The sequence below is a fragment of the Aegilops tauschii genome, chromosome 3, assembly GCF_002575655.3.
Source record: "Aegilops tauschii subsp. strangulata cultivar AL8/78 chromosome 3, Aet v6.0, whole genome shotgun sequence".
In the NCBI taxonomy this organism is placed as follows: Eukaryota; Viridiplantae; Streptophyta; class Magnoliopsida; order Poales; family Poaceae; genus Aegilops; species Aegilops tauschii.
Window position 1 is genome coordinate 580995964 of NC_053037.3, and position 14214 is coordinate 581010177.

Sequence of the window (14214 nt, forward strand, 5' to 3'; positions counted from 1 at the left end):
TTTCAACAGCTACAGAGATGGAAAGATGAGTAATTAAGTAGTACAAAAGATGGTATAGGTTTGTGTATATGACTGACGGCAATAGACAATGACTGATGGCATTGGTATGTGACTAACCAAGCAAGCTTTGATGCGATGACGAACATACTTGACATGGAGCCTGTTGAGCTGTTCTTGATTCAGTCGAATCTCGGTGTCAATTTCAGCAGGTCTGCGAGCCTTGAGCTCTTCAGAGTACTTGACGAATTCCTCCTCAGCGATGTCATGGCCGGAGTCCTGGACTCCAGAATCTCCATCTCGTCCCTGGACATCTGGTCCGCTCAGCAACTTGTGGGCTTGATATTCTACAAGAGCTGCCCGCAGCTCGTCATCGTAGAAAGTAGTCCGAACAAGGGCTTCGACAGTTTCATCAGAAGGGAGATTTGGGCCGCCGTCGTCGTCGGCGCCGGCTGGTAGCTGCAGTTGGGCGAGGCGCGAGGCGAGGATCTCATGGTACCTGGACTCGTAAGCCCGCCCGGTGCTCGCCGGCTCCTCGAGGGATCCGGAAGGTGACGCGCCGTGGTCATTGGAACTCGTTTTGCTGTCACTGCTGCTGCTTCCGTCCGATGGTTCGACGGGTAGCCCCGGCAGCGACGCGGCGCCGGCGGGAGGCCCCTGCGCGACGGCCGCCGCGCATCTTGTGCTGCAGCGGCATCTGATAGACGGTCGCCGGCGGGTTCGTGGGCCGCGTGTGATTGGCCGGCCGGGGCTAGGTTTTGTCATGAGGAGGCCGTACGGCACCGTTTTTTTTACGGAAATGATAACCGCCGAATGTGCCACGTTCGGTGCTCTCGTCCCGAACGCTTTTGTTGTCGTTCGATCGAGCACACGATCTAGACGCACAATACTCACGTACGTCATCAGCACGTATGGTTCGGGTCCAAGCAGAAGTTGCTTGAACGCCGAGAAAAGCATATGTACCATGCACGGGATATCCCGTGCATGTGCTGGCCGTTGATTTTGTTGGAGATTCGACTTCATGCATTTATATTTTTTTTGCGGGTGAAAAAAAATACTAGTAAGAAAAAAATAAAATACATCATAAGCCGCTACGCCAAACATACACACCCTCATCTCCCACACACAACAACACGTCCATGTATTCTATTTCAATACAACTTCCAAAAAATGCACATGTTACGAAAGTATCCTCTTTTATAGGAACTTCAGATTACGATTTCAAAAGAAAGGGAGCTTCTCGTTGTACACAAGTAAACCTATTATGTTTGTCTCCCAAAGTTGTGTCAACTATTTTGGTTGCCTCTCAAAATTTGAAGTTTGTGCCGACGTCTATACATTTAATCTATTGTATGTCTGTACTAAAGACCAGATGGCAAAATAATTTATTTCATGGAAACTAACTCCATTGCAGTCTAAGTCAAGAAAACGTGCAAATACATTGGCTGTCTTCGCCTGCCTGTATGCTGGCCACGATTTGTCAGTCCGTTGCTTCATGATTTTAGGCGCCAACAACTCTTGCGTGCGTACACTGATTGTGTGCCTTTTGATCAGCTAGCTTGATATACATAGCTAGCTAGCTTCCTCGTGAAATCAACCATGATGCTTGCTTGGGCTTGTCCTGTGTAGGTCGCCATGTATAATAGGTGATTGATCATCCCAGAAAGTGAGGAGGACCAGGACATACCTTTAACTCTATCTTCTGGACGACAATACCATTCAGCAAAAGCTCCAAGTCAATATTCCCAAACCTGCAATGCCAAGAAATTACAGAATTGATACATAAATTCTAGGGATAGAGATAGCACATAAGAACTTATAAGTATATAAGGTATATGCTGCCAGTGTATTGGTAAATATCATTCTTAATGAACCGTAAATAGATGTTGCAGTCTTGTTAACAAGAGATTACAAAGGCTCCTTCCAAATTCAAATTCTTATTCTTCATCATAGACACTGCTCCTGTCAGCGCCACAGTTGATCAGGAAGCTGCGACAACGGGCTACGACCCTGTTCACCATCCGGCAAGTACAGGAAGGGCGGCAGAGTTCAAATCATCTCGTGGGCCTGAGGCGCGGCCCACTCGATTGAAGACGAAGCCCAGTTGGCACACCGGCCCGAAATGGGCGTCCTAGTTTAAATACCCCTTGTAACGTTCGGATCGGTGGCTTTGGAGAGAACGGCGCCTTCGGCCGATTGTAATTGACGGTAGCAGTGAGGGAGGTTGGGAGGATAAACACGCTACCGAATTTTTCCCCATTCCACCATGAACCCTAGCTTCCACTTGCAGATCGATCACGACCCTTACACTTGGTATCAGATTCGGCGGTCCTGGCGCTTCCTCAACATCATCACGAGACGCGGTGGTGACATCGACGGCGAGCGGCGGCGATGGAGAAGCTATCGGAGGATGGGCGTGATGTCTACAAGCTCCTCCGGGCGGATCTCGCGGTCGACATCGACAAGTGCTTCAAGGAACAAGGTGCAGATCTCCTCAAGGCCATGGAGAAGCTGATCTCTACGAATACCACGACCCTCGACGGCTTGCTCTCTTCGCGGGTGGACGGGGTCCGCGACGAGCTGTTGATGGAGCTGGAGCAGATCCACGGCGATCAATCGAAGGGGAGCAATTCGCGGCATGAAGCTCCATTACCGTCACACGTGGCTGGGAATGGTCGCGGCGGTGCCCCGACTGATTCCCTCGGCTTCGACCACGACCACCGGGGGAACGCGAATAATACTTATGTCCCTCCTCCGGTCAGAGGTGCGCGAGGAGTCCAACTTACCATTCCGTCATTCTCTGGGCCGTGAGTCGAGTTCCCTTGATGCTGCTGATTCATTTGCATTTGGTGCTCGCCTGGAGTTGCCACGATTTGATGGAGCCAATCCGCGTCTGTGGCAAACGCGTTGCAAGGATCATTTCCGGCTGTGGTGTACAGCAACTCATCGGCGGATTTCTCTGGTGACGGCTCAATTTGAGGGTGCTGCTGCCCGATGGTTGGAATCTATGCAGCGTTGTCAACCGCAGGCAAGTTGGTCTGAATTCTATAAGAGTTTGCAGAGCCGTTTTGGCGTAATCAGCATCAGACATTGTTGCGCCAGTTGTTTCGGATAGCTCAGACATCTTCGGTAGCTGATTATGTGGAGCGTTTTGCTGACTTGTATGATCAATTGTCTGTGTATGAAGAGACGCCAAATTCATTGCACTACACTACCAGGTTCCTAGATGGTCTTAAGCCTGGTGTTCGTGTTGCCGTTGCTCTGCAGAAACCACGTGATCTTGATGCAGCATATGATTTAGCCATGTTGCATGAGGAATTGGGGGAAGGAATTACACCTCTTAATCAGGTTCCAGCTGCTAAATCGATTCCTATGCCCTTACCACTGCCACCGCAGAGAAATCGTAGCTATGAGGACAGACGTAGCTTGGAAGTTCAGAAACCAGTTCAGACTAAGATAAGTGGTCTGCCTTAAGGAATTTTCGTCGATCTAAGGGTCTGTGTTTTGTATGTGGTGAGAAATGGTCTAAAGATCATGTGTGCAAGTCGTCAGTCCAGTTGCATATAGTTCAGGAACTTATTGATGATATTCAATCAGAAGAAACAACATCCACTGACAGCAATGCTCAGGATCAGATGTCTGTTTGTAGTATGCACTTGTCTGCTGCTGCTGTAGGAAAACAATCTAATGCACCAACTCTGCAGCTGTTGATTGAGTTGCAAGGCATGGAGCTTATTTTCTGGTTGATTCAGGAAGCACATATTCCTTCATTGACAGTAATTTGCAACATAGGTTGACAAATGTTCAGACACATGCTCCTATGACAGTATCTGTAGCTGGTGGTGGTACACTGCAATGTGATTCTGTTTTGAAACACTGCTCATGGAGTTGTGGTCAGGTGGAATTTGCTACTAGTTTCAGACTATTACCTCTGGCCAGTTATGATGGAATTATTGGGTTGGATTGGCTTGCTCAGCGCAGTCCAATGCAGGTTGATTGGGCCCAGAAGTGGATGTCTTTCTATTATCAAGGAGACACAGTTACATTACAAGGACTGTTACCTGAAGATGTGGCAGTTACAGTGTTCTCTGTTTCTCTGATAAGGCCTGTAGAGTAGAAAGCTGTCCAACCAGAATTGCAGGTTTTGCTTGACAAGCATGCTGTAGTGTTTGAAAATCCAACTAATCTGCCTCCCATAAGGCTTAAAGATCACACTATTCCCTTAATCCCTGGGGCAAGACCAGTGTCTGTTAGGCCCTACAGAATTGCTCCACATATGAAAGCTGAGTTGGAAAAACAGATTAAGGAGCTGTTGGACACAAGCATGATTCGGCATAGTAATAGTGCCTTCTCTTCTCCTGTGTTGTTAGTTAAAAAGAAGGAAGAAGGGACTTGGAGAATGGTAATTGATTATAGACATCTCAATGCTATCACAGTCAAAGGGAAATATCCAGTGCCTGTAATAGATGAACTTTTAGATGAACTTGCAGGAGCTTGTTGGTTTTCTAAATTGGATTTGAAAGCCGGCTATTAGCAAATTAGATTGGCACCAGGAGAGTAATACAAAACAGCCTTTCAGACTCATAATGGACATTATGAATTTAATGTGATGGGTATCGGGCTGACAGGAGCACCAGGAACATTTCAGGGACAAATGAACTTTGATGTTTCTCCTGTTTTGCGGAAGTGTGCATTGGTGTTCTTTGATGATACCCTAATATTCAGTAAAACACTGAAAGAGCATTGGGAACATTTGGATGAGGTGCTGTCTATTCTACATAAGGAGCAGTGGAGGGTTAAGATGTCTAAGTGTGATTTTGCTTAACCAAAGATAGCATATCTGTGGCATGTTATTTCTGCAGAGGGGGTTTCTACTGACCCCGATAAGATAGTAGCTGTTCAGCAATGGCCCACTCCACATAATGTGAAGGAAGTGAGGGGTTTCCTAGGATTGAGTGGTTACTACAGGAAATTCATTCAACATTATGGGATTATTGCAAGACCCCTGACTGATCTACTTAAGAAAGGAATTCCCTTTGTGTGGACCAAAATCACAGAGGAAGCTTTTGTCACACTTAAATAGGCATTAGTGTCTGCTCCTGTGTTGGCCTTACCAGATTTTACCAAACCTTTCATGATTGAGACTGATGCTTGTGAATATGGTATTGGTGCAGTGCTGATGCAACAAGGACACCCACTAGCATTTGTTAGTAAAACATTGGGCCCTAAGAACAGAGCTCTGTCAGTATATGAGAAGGAATATTTGGCTATATTGTTGGCAGTAGATAAATGGAGACCTTATTTGCAAGTCCAACAATTCATTATCAAGACAGAACAGAGAAGTTTGGCTCACTTGCAAGATCAAAGACTGCATACAGTCTGGCAGCAGAAATGTCTTACTAAATTGGTAGGACTAAATTATCAAATTCAGCACAAACAAGGTACAGAAAATAGTGCAGCTGATGCTTTATCCTGAAGGCCTCCTGATGGCTCTCAAGTATTCTCTATTTCCAGTAACCAACCTACATGGTTAGATGCGATTGTTGATAGTTATCAACAAGATGAGAAAGCTCTGGCAATTATGCAGCAGTTAGCTGTGCAACCAGCTTCTAAACCACCTTATAGCCTGGTTAATGGTCTGCTGAGGTATAAACAAAGTATTTGGGTTGGGCCTGTTCCTGAGTTACATCATAAGATTTTCTTTGCTTTTCTTGATAGTCCTTTGGGAGGTCATTCATGTTTTCCAGTTACTTACAAAAGGATTCATGCTCTGTTCACTTGGTATGGGATGAAGAAGTTCATATTGACACAAGTACAAACCTGTTTAATCTGCCAGAAAGCTAAACCTGAAAGAGTTCCTTATCCTGGGCTGTTACCTCCTTTGCCAGTACCTCACAAGGCCTGGGATACTGTCTCTATGGATTTTATTAATGGTCTTCCTCAATCATCTCAGTATAACTGTATATTAGTGGTGATTGACAAGTTTTCCAAATATGGTCATTTTATTCCACTCAAGCATCCTTTCAATGCTCAGAAAGTGGCTAAGGTATTCCTGGATAATGTTTATAAGTTGCATGGCATGCCTAGTGTGATCATATTTGATAGAGATCCACTTTTCACTAGTACTTTCTGGAAAATGTTGATTACAAAAACAGGAACACAACTGAATATGAGCATAGCTAATCATCCTGAAACAGATGGGCGGACTGAGAGGGTGAATCAGCAGGTGGAATGCTATTTGAGATGTTTTATCAGTGCTCAACCTCACAAATGGAGCAGGTGGTTGTCCTTGTGTGAATTCTGGTGCAATTCCAACTGGCACTCTGCTTTGGGAAAATCTCCTTTTGAGGTGTTGTATGGATATACCCCCAGGTACTTTGGCATCTCTGAAACTGATACAATTGCTCCATTGGAAATGCAAGACTGGTTACAATCTCGACAAGCAGTTAAAGAAACAGCTCGACAACATTTGCTGAGGGCACAACAACGGATGAAAAGCCAGGCTGACGAAAAGAGGACTGAAAGGGTTTTTGCAGTGGGAGATCAGGTGTTTCTCAAGCTGCAACCGTATGCTCAGCTGTCGCTGTATTCTAGAGCAAATCAGAAACTTGCCTTCAAATACTATGGCCCTTTTCAAGTTTTGGAAAGAATTGGAGATCGAGCTTACAAATTAGATCTCCCTGACAGCAACAGGTTGCACCCTGTTTTCCATGTTTCTCAGCTAAAGAAATTTTTGCCCAGGGAAGCTATCATCAGTCAGACATTACCTACAGTCCGAGCAGCCATCCAAGTTCCTCTCGGTATATTGCAAAAGAGAGTGCGGTCTCAAGGAAAACAAACTATTGCTCAAGGCCTGATTCACTGGTGTGAATCTTCTCCTGCAGATGCTACATGGGAAGATTTAGAGCATTTGAAGCAGCAATTTCCCCGTGCTCCGGCTTGGGGTCAACCGGTTCTCAAGGAGGGAGGAATGTCAGCGCCACAGTTGATCAGGAAGCTGCGATAACGAGCGATGACCCTATTCACCATCCGGCAAGTATAGGAAGGGCGGCAGAGTTCAAATCATCTCGTGGGCCTGAGGCGCGGCCCACTCGAGTGAAGACGAAGCCTAGTTGGCACACCGGCCCGAAATGGGTGTCCTAGTTTAAATACCCCTTTGTAACGTTCGGATCGGTGGCTTTGGAGAGAATGGCGGCGTCGGCCGATTGTAATTGACGGTAGCAGTGATGGAGGTTGGGAGGATAAACACGCTACCGAATTTTTCCCCATTCCATAGATTGATCGCGACCCTTACAGCTCCTCTCCAACATCTGACAAGCCAGCAAAACATACTCAGCATAAAAGCAAGTTAAGAAAATATATAATGATGTCTAGAAGTCCTTGAATTGTATCCATGACAGCCGCGGAAAAAAGTGACAATTGTTCAATTTATGGCAACACAAGTGCACATCAAGAAGAAATAACTAAGTCAAGAAAACATAATGTAACATAGGTCACAAGAAAATCTTCTAAGTAACAGATATAGGGCTGCACTTTGGCTCCATAGCATACTTACTGTGCCTCATAGATTCTTTTTATTATTCGATGCAATCACAAGGTCTCAGAATTTTGTGTGTAATTTACATAACTTGAAAATTGAAATCATTTGTTAGCATTGCCACAAACTACTAAAAAATTAGCCACTTGGATAATTCATCAGATCCAAAATTTAAAATATATATTCAGAACATTAAACCTCACACTGGAAGACAGTTGAGAAGTCAAGATGTGCCTAACTTTAAGTTTAAATTAGAATTCAAGCATGCGAAATAACATCTCTGTGCAACATGCACATACACAAACATAATATGATAATATAGCTCAAAAAAGGATATAGTTGCAGACATAAATTAGGACATGCAACACGGGTTGTTAGTATAACATAGCTGCATTTGGCGAAAGAAGAAAACCCGTATCTACATTGACATGTAATATTATCGGTTTCGTGAACACGTCGGTGGTGCTGTTGACTATGCATTGTATGCACTTTGGAGTTTGGACCATTTGGTGTTATGGAACTATCGCAGTTAAGTACGATAGTCCTCAGTTTGCTCACTGAGTTAAGTACGATATGAATGGTATCCAAATTAGTAGGCGACCTATCAGCTGCAGCAATACCTTCAGCTTCTTAGACATTTCTTTCTCCTTTCTGTTGAAGCGAAAATAGGATAAAGCTACTTTAAAACACAATAAACAGTGGATGCTTTACAGCAGAAAGTGCAACACATTATAAGCCTCGAATACCATTTTTTTGGCTAAGTTGTCTAACATTTTATCTTTGTTTCTTATGCAAATAGAAGCAGTTAATTTGCTTCTGAACTTGGCCAGCAGAAAGTGCCCATATATCCATCTCCTCAGCCAGCAGTCCAGCTCGGCGCTTCTTCATTTCTGAGATAAGTTGGTACTGTAACAATAGGAATCAGCCTATAATATTTCTCTTCTCATGAAAATCACTATTAATGTAAATGCTAGTTGGGCCCAAAAGAATATTGCTTTACCTCAACAACTACTTGTGTATGTGAGTAAATAGATGAAGAAAATACTTTCTAGCTTTAGTTTGTTCCATCAGCTCCTTCCAGCTACTATCCAAAATGTGCCTGTAATCACCATGTTCCTTTTATTCCTCCATAGCAGCATCCAAATACCATCGGGCAGCTAAACTGTCTCTCATATTATGGATTTCAACGACTCTGCTGCCTAGAGAAAATGGAGCCAGAATTATAAGCGATGTCGTGCCATTAGGACAGAGGTTGCGTGGCTCCAGGCATCTTGCAGCAGCATGCAATAACATATAATATGACTAATGCACACGAAAGGAAATCCGAATCAATTTGAATAATAAGTAAACAGTAGGCAAGACCAGAAGATCGGAATCTAGTTTCATGGCAAAGAATATATTAGTTCGGTATATAAAACATGTCAAGGGTGGAAAATATGTAACTCCTAACCACTTACCTTGGATTATTCAACGGGCTGGAGAATATGCAAACATGGATACGACTGAGTTGGTGCAGTGACGACAGATGATGAACTCAAACAGTGGTGAGTTGAAAAGCCTCGCCACCAGTCCGTTGCAATTCCTTCACTCGGAAACCTTACCCAAGGTGGCCTTCTCCTGATTTGCTTCAAGCTGACATCAATACGCCTCCTCCACCACTGCATCAACCATCATCCATCACACATCTATGGGAAATCAAATAGATGCTCGATCTCAGAGGAAGAGCGCTGGTTTACCCATTGACACAAAACAGACTTAAAGACCAGTCCTAGCTTTTTTGTTCATTATGGCTGCATGCATCGCTTAGATGCAGAGGCCGGGGGCAAGCCTCCTTTTCCAAAAAAATGCTTTTTTGTTCATTTACTAACTGAAGTGTAGCATCTACGAATATTTCAAACTTGAATCAAATCGGGAGAAACAGAACTTATTTGTCAAACTTGTGGTCATTTTGATTGCCACAGTTATTGTAGCAGCCACCTTTTACCTGGGGTTACTCAACCAAGCATGCCCTTTTTTGAGTAGTTAATATAGTGCATGATGTCTACTACACAACTTGTTCGTGTAGACTCGTGTTGGGCCTCTAAGCGCAGAGTTTTCTAGGATAGGAGCAAATTTCCCTCAAGTGGATGACCTAAGGTTTATCAATCCGTGTGCGGTGTAGGATGAAGATGGTCTCTCTCAAACAACCCTGCAATCAAATAATAAAAAGTCTCTTGTGTCCCCAACACACCAAATACAATGGTAAATTGTATAGGTGCACTAGTTCGGCGAAGAGACGGTGACACAAGTGTAGTAATGATAGTAGATATTGATTTTTGTAGTAGAAACAATAAAAAACAGCAAGGTAACAATTGATAAAACGGAGCACAAACGGTATTGCAATGCTTGAAAATGAGGCCTAGGGTCCGCACTTTCGCTAGTGCAATCTCTCAACAATGCTAATCTACTTGGATCATATAACCATCCCTCAACATGTGATGAAGAATGACTCCAAAGTTCTTATCTAGCGGAGAATATAAGAAGACATTTTTTGTAGGGTACGCAACCACCTTAAAGTTATTCTTTCCGTTTGATCTATTCAAGAGTTCGTACTAAAATAACGCAAAGTTATTCTTTCCGTTCGATCTATGCAAGAGTTCGTACTAAAATAACACCATATGATATGCATCAACCAACTGTAATGTCACATAGATACTCCAATGTCACCACAAGTATCCATGAGTTAATTATATGATACACATCAAACAGTTTCAGATTCATAATGCTCGATCCAACACAAAGAACCTCAAAGAGTGCCCCAAGATTTCTACCGGAGAAACAAGGACGAAAACGTGCATCAACCCCTATGCATAGATTACCCTAATGCATAGATTACCCCAATGTCACCTCGGGAATCCGCGAGTTGAGTGCCAAAACATATATCAAGTGAATCAATATAATACCCCATTGTCACCACGGGTATTCATATGCAAGACATATATCAAGTGCTCTCAAATCCATAAAAATGTTCAATCCGATAAAATGAAATCTCAAAGGGAAAACTCAAATCATCACAACAAGATAGAGAGGGAGAAACACCATATGATCCAACTATATTAACAAAGCCCGCGATACATCAAGATCGTGACATCTCAAGAACACTAGGAGAGAGAGATTATAGACATAGCTATTGGCACCAACCCTCAACCCCGCGGGTGGACTACTCCCTCCTCATCATGATGGCCGCTGGGTTGATGAAGATGGCCACGGGTGATGATTTCCCCCTCCGGCGAAGTGCTGGAACGGGGTTAGATTGGTTTTTCGTGGCTACAGAGGCTTGCGGTGGTGGAACTTCCAATCTAGGGTTATTTCTGGTGGTTTCTCTATTTATAGGATTTTTGGGTGTCAGTTTCACGCGAAGATGGGCCTCGAGCTGAGCACAACCCACCGGGGCAAGGCAGGTCCCTCTGGCGTGCCGTGGTGGGTTGTGCCCTCCTCGTGGCCCTTCTGGCCCTCCCACGAAACTTCGGGGGTCTCTTTTGTTCCAAAAAATCATCAAAAGTTTCAGCTCATTTGGAGAACTTTCATTTCTGCACAAAAAACAACACAACGGTAGTTCTGCTGAAAACAGCGCCAGTCCGGGTTAGTTCCATGCAAATAATACCAAAACCATATAGAATTGTTGTAAACATGGCATGAATACTTCATAAATTATAGATACGTTGGAGACATATCAGCATCCCCAAGCTTAATTCCTACTCGTCCTCGGGTAGGTAATGATAAAAGAAATAATTTATGAAGTGTGAATGTTAGCAAAGTGCACAAGTTTGATCAATGATAATTTCAATCACTTTTCCTAGCACCATAACAACAATTCTTTCTCATAAAACTTCTCATGTTAAAGTAGCAACCAATTAACGTGTTAAGGTTCAAACAATGAATTCTCTTGAAACTCAGCAACCTATATTCTTAGTCACCAGACAATTGCAATTCAACTTATTCAACATAGTCTAAGTAAGAGCTCCACATACTCAATCATCATATAGTCTTCTATGATTGCTTGTACTCAAAGCATATTCTTAGAACAAATGGCATCCATCGAACACAGAGAAAGATAGGGGCTTAATATTTCGCCTCCCAACTCATTTATCATAGAGATAATTGTCAACAATAATAAATCATGATCAAATATATTTGACTGGTCATATGTGCCTAGATCTTTCCCCACCACATGATGCTTGCCAATTAGATAATATTTGAGGTTGAAAGGAGAATGCATTCTATTGAGTCTTGCATAAAAATAAATACTGAAAAGTAAAAGATAGGCCCTTCGCAGAGGGAAGCAGAGGTTGTCATGCGCTTTTTATTTGGATGCCCAAGCTCTTAATGCAAAGGAACGTCACGTTATATTGCCCCTTATGATAGCAACCCTTATTATGAAGTCCGTCGCTTTTATTACTTTGCGATCACAAGTTCGTACAACACTCAACTTTCCCTTACAATAAAAGAACAAACATATTTAGGAATAATTTTCATTGCTTTATGCACCGATGACAACTTACTTGAAGGATGTTATTCAATCCATAGGTAGGTAGGGTTGAAACTCATGGCAAGAAACTAGGTTTAAGGGTTTTTGGATGCACAAGTATTATCTTTACTTAGTACGAATTTTTGGCTAGCAAAAGATCCTAGGCAAACACCACATGTTGGAGGATCCCTAACAATATAACTTCTATGAAATATACACAACCATAACTCATTACGTTGTCTTCCTTGTCCAACTTCAACTAATTTGCTCAAGTTTGAAAATAATTAATGGGTATTCACAATCATAAAAGATTTCCAAGATAATATATTTGCATGTGAAAGTTCTCTTCCTTATACTAATCATTCATGAATTGCTTGTATGACCAATATTGTGATTGTCAAGCTTCAAAAGATTTCACTTTCTAAACCCAATGTGAAACAACTACTAGAAATGATATGAATATATAATTTCAACTTCATGATATTCAATTCATTCAACAATTTACTCATAGGATATAGGTTAAGCACAAGAGTAAATGACAACTATTCCAAAAAGATATAAGTGAAGATCAAGCGAGTAGTTAAGTAAATGGGTAGCTATTTGTGGACTCTCTCTTATTTAAAAACTTTCAGATCTTAGTATTTTATTAAAACAGCAAGCAAAACAAAATAAAATGACATTCTAAGAATAGCACATATCATGTGAAGAAGCAAAAACTTAGGCTCAACAGAGGCTAACCGATAATTGTTGATGAAGAAAGGTGGGATGCATACCGGGGCATACCCAAGCTTAGATGCTTGAGACTTCTTGGAATATTATCTTGGGATGATTTGGGCATCCCCAATCTTGAGCTTTTGTGTCTCCTTAATTCCTTTTATATCACGGTTTCCCTAAATCTCAAAAACATCATCCAGACAAAACTCAACAAGAACTCGTGAGATAAGTTAGTATAAATCAATGCAAAACCTAATCAATCAGTACTGTAGCAAATCACTAAAATTATTATTCAACATTGCATACTAAATGCCTCTGCATATTCAATACTCCTATCCTCAAATAAAATTATTAAACAAGCAAACATATGCAAGCAATGCAAACATAACAACAATCTGCCAAAAAAGGATATTCTGTAAAGGAAGCAAGAATATCAATACTTATTTAACTCCAAAAATTCTGAAAATTTACCACACTGTATAAATTATGATATATTATTTTGCAAATAATTTCAACATTTTATCACATTCTGACTTTTTTCAAGAATTCACGCACTAGCGTGCAACTTTCTGTTTTCAAACAGCCATATATAGACTTACAAAATAAGCAAGGCAAAGGCTATACTTGACATTTTTATTGAAATAAAAGATGCAAAACATTATTCTAAATAACAGAAATCAAAACCTAGCAAAATAAAATGACGCTCCAAGCAAAACACATATCATGTGATGAATGAAAATATAGCTCCAAGTGAGGTTACCGATAATGTTGGAGACGAAAGAGGGATGCCTTCCGGGACATCCCCAAGCTTAGTTGCTTGGATCTTCCTTGATTATTACCTTGGGGGTGCCTTGGGCATTCCCAACCTAAGGGTCTTGTCACTCCTTATCCTCCTCATATCGATATCTCACCCAAAACTTGAAAACTTCAATCACACAAAACATAACGGAACTTCGTGAGATAGGTTAGTATGATAAAGACAAATCATTCACTTTGGTAAATGTCAAAGACAGGATTCATAAATTTTCTCACACAATTCCTACTGTACCTTATCATTTCCACAATTAATATTGAGCAATATAAGCCATAGAAACTAGAAAACAAGCAAACTATGCATTGAAAACAAAATCTATCAAAAACAGAACAGTCTGTAATAATCTTTACTCTAACCATACTTATACTACTCAAAAAATTCTGAATAATTAGGAAAATGTAGGTAATTATTATATCAATCATATTTAAAAAATTCAGATCAAGAGCACGTTCCAGTAAATTTTCAAAATTCCTGGACTTAACGCAAAAGTTTCTGTTTTTGCACATAATCAAGTCAACTATCATCCATACTATCCCAAAGGGTTTACTTGGCACTTTATTGAAACAAAAACTATAAAACATGATTACTACAGTAGCTTAATCATGTGAGCACACAAAAACAGTAGGTAAAATTGTTGGGTTGTCT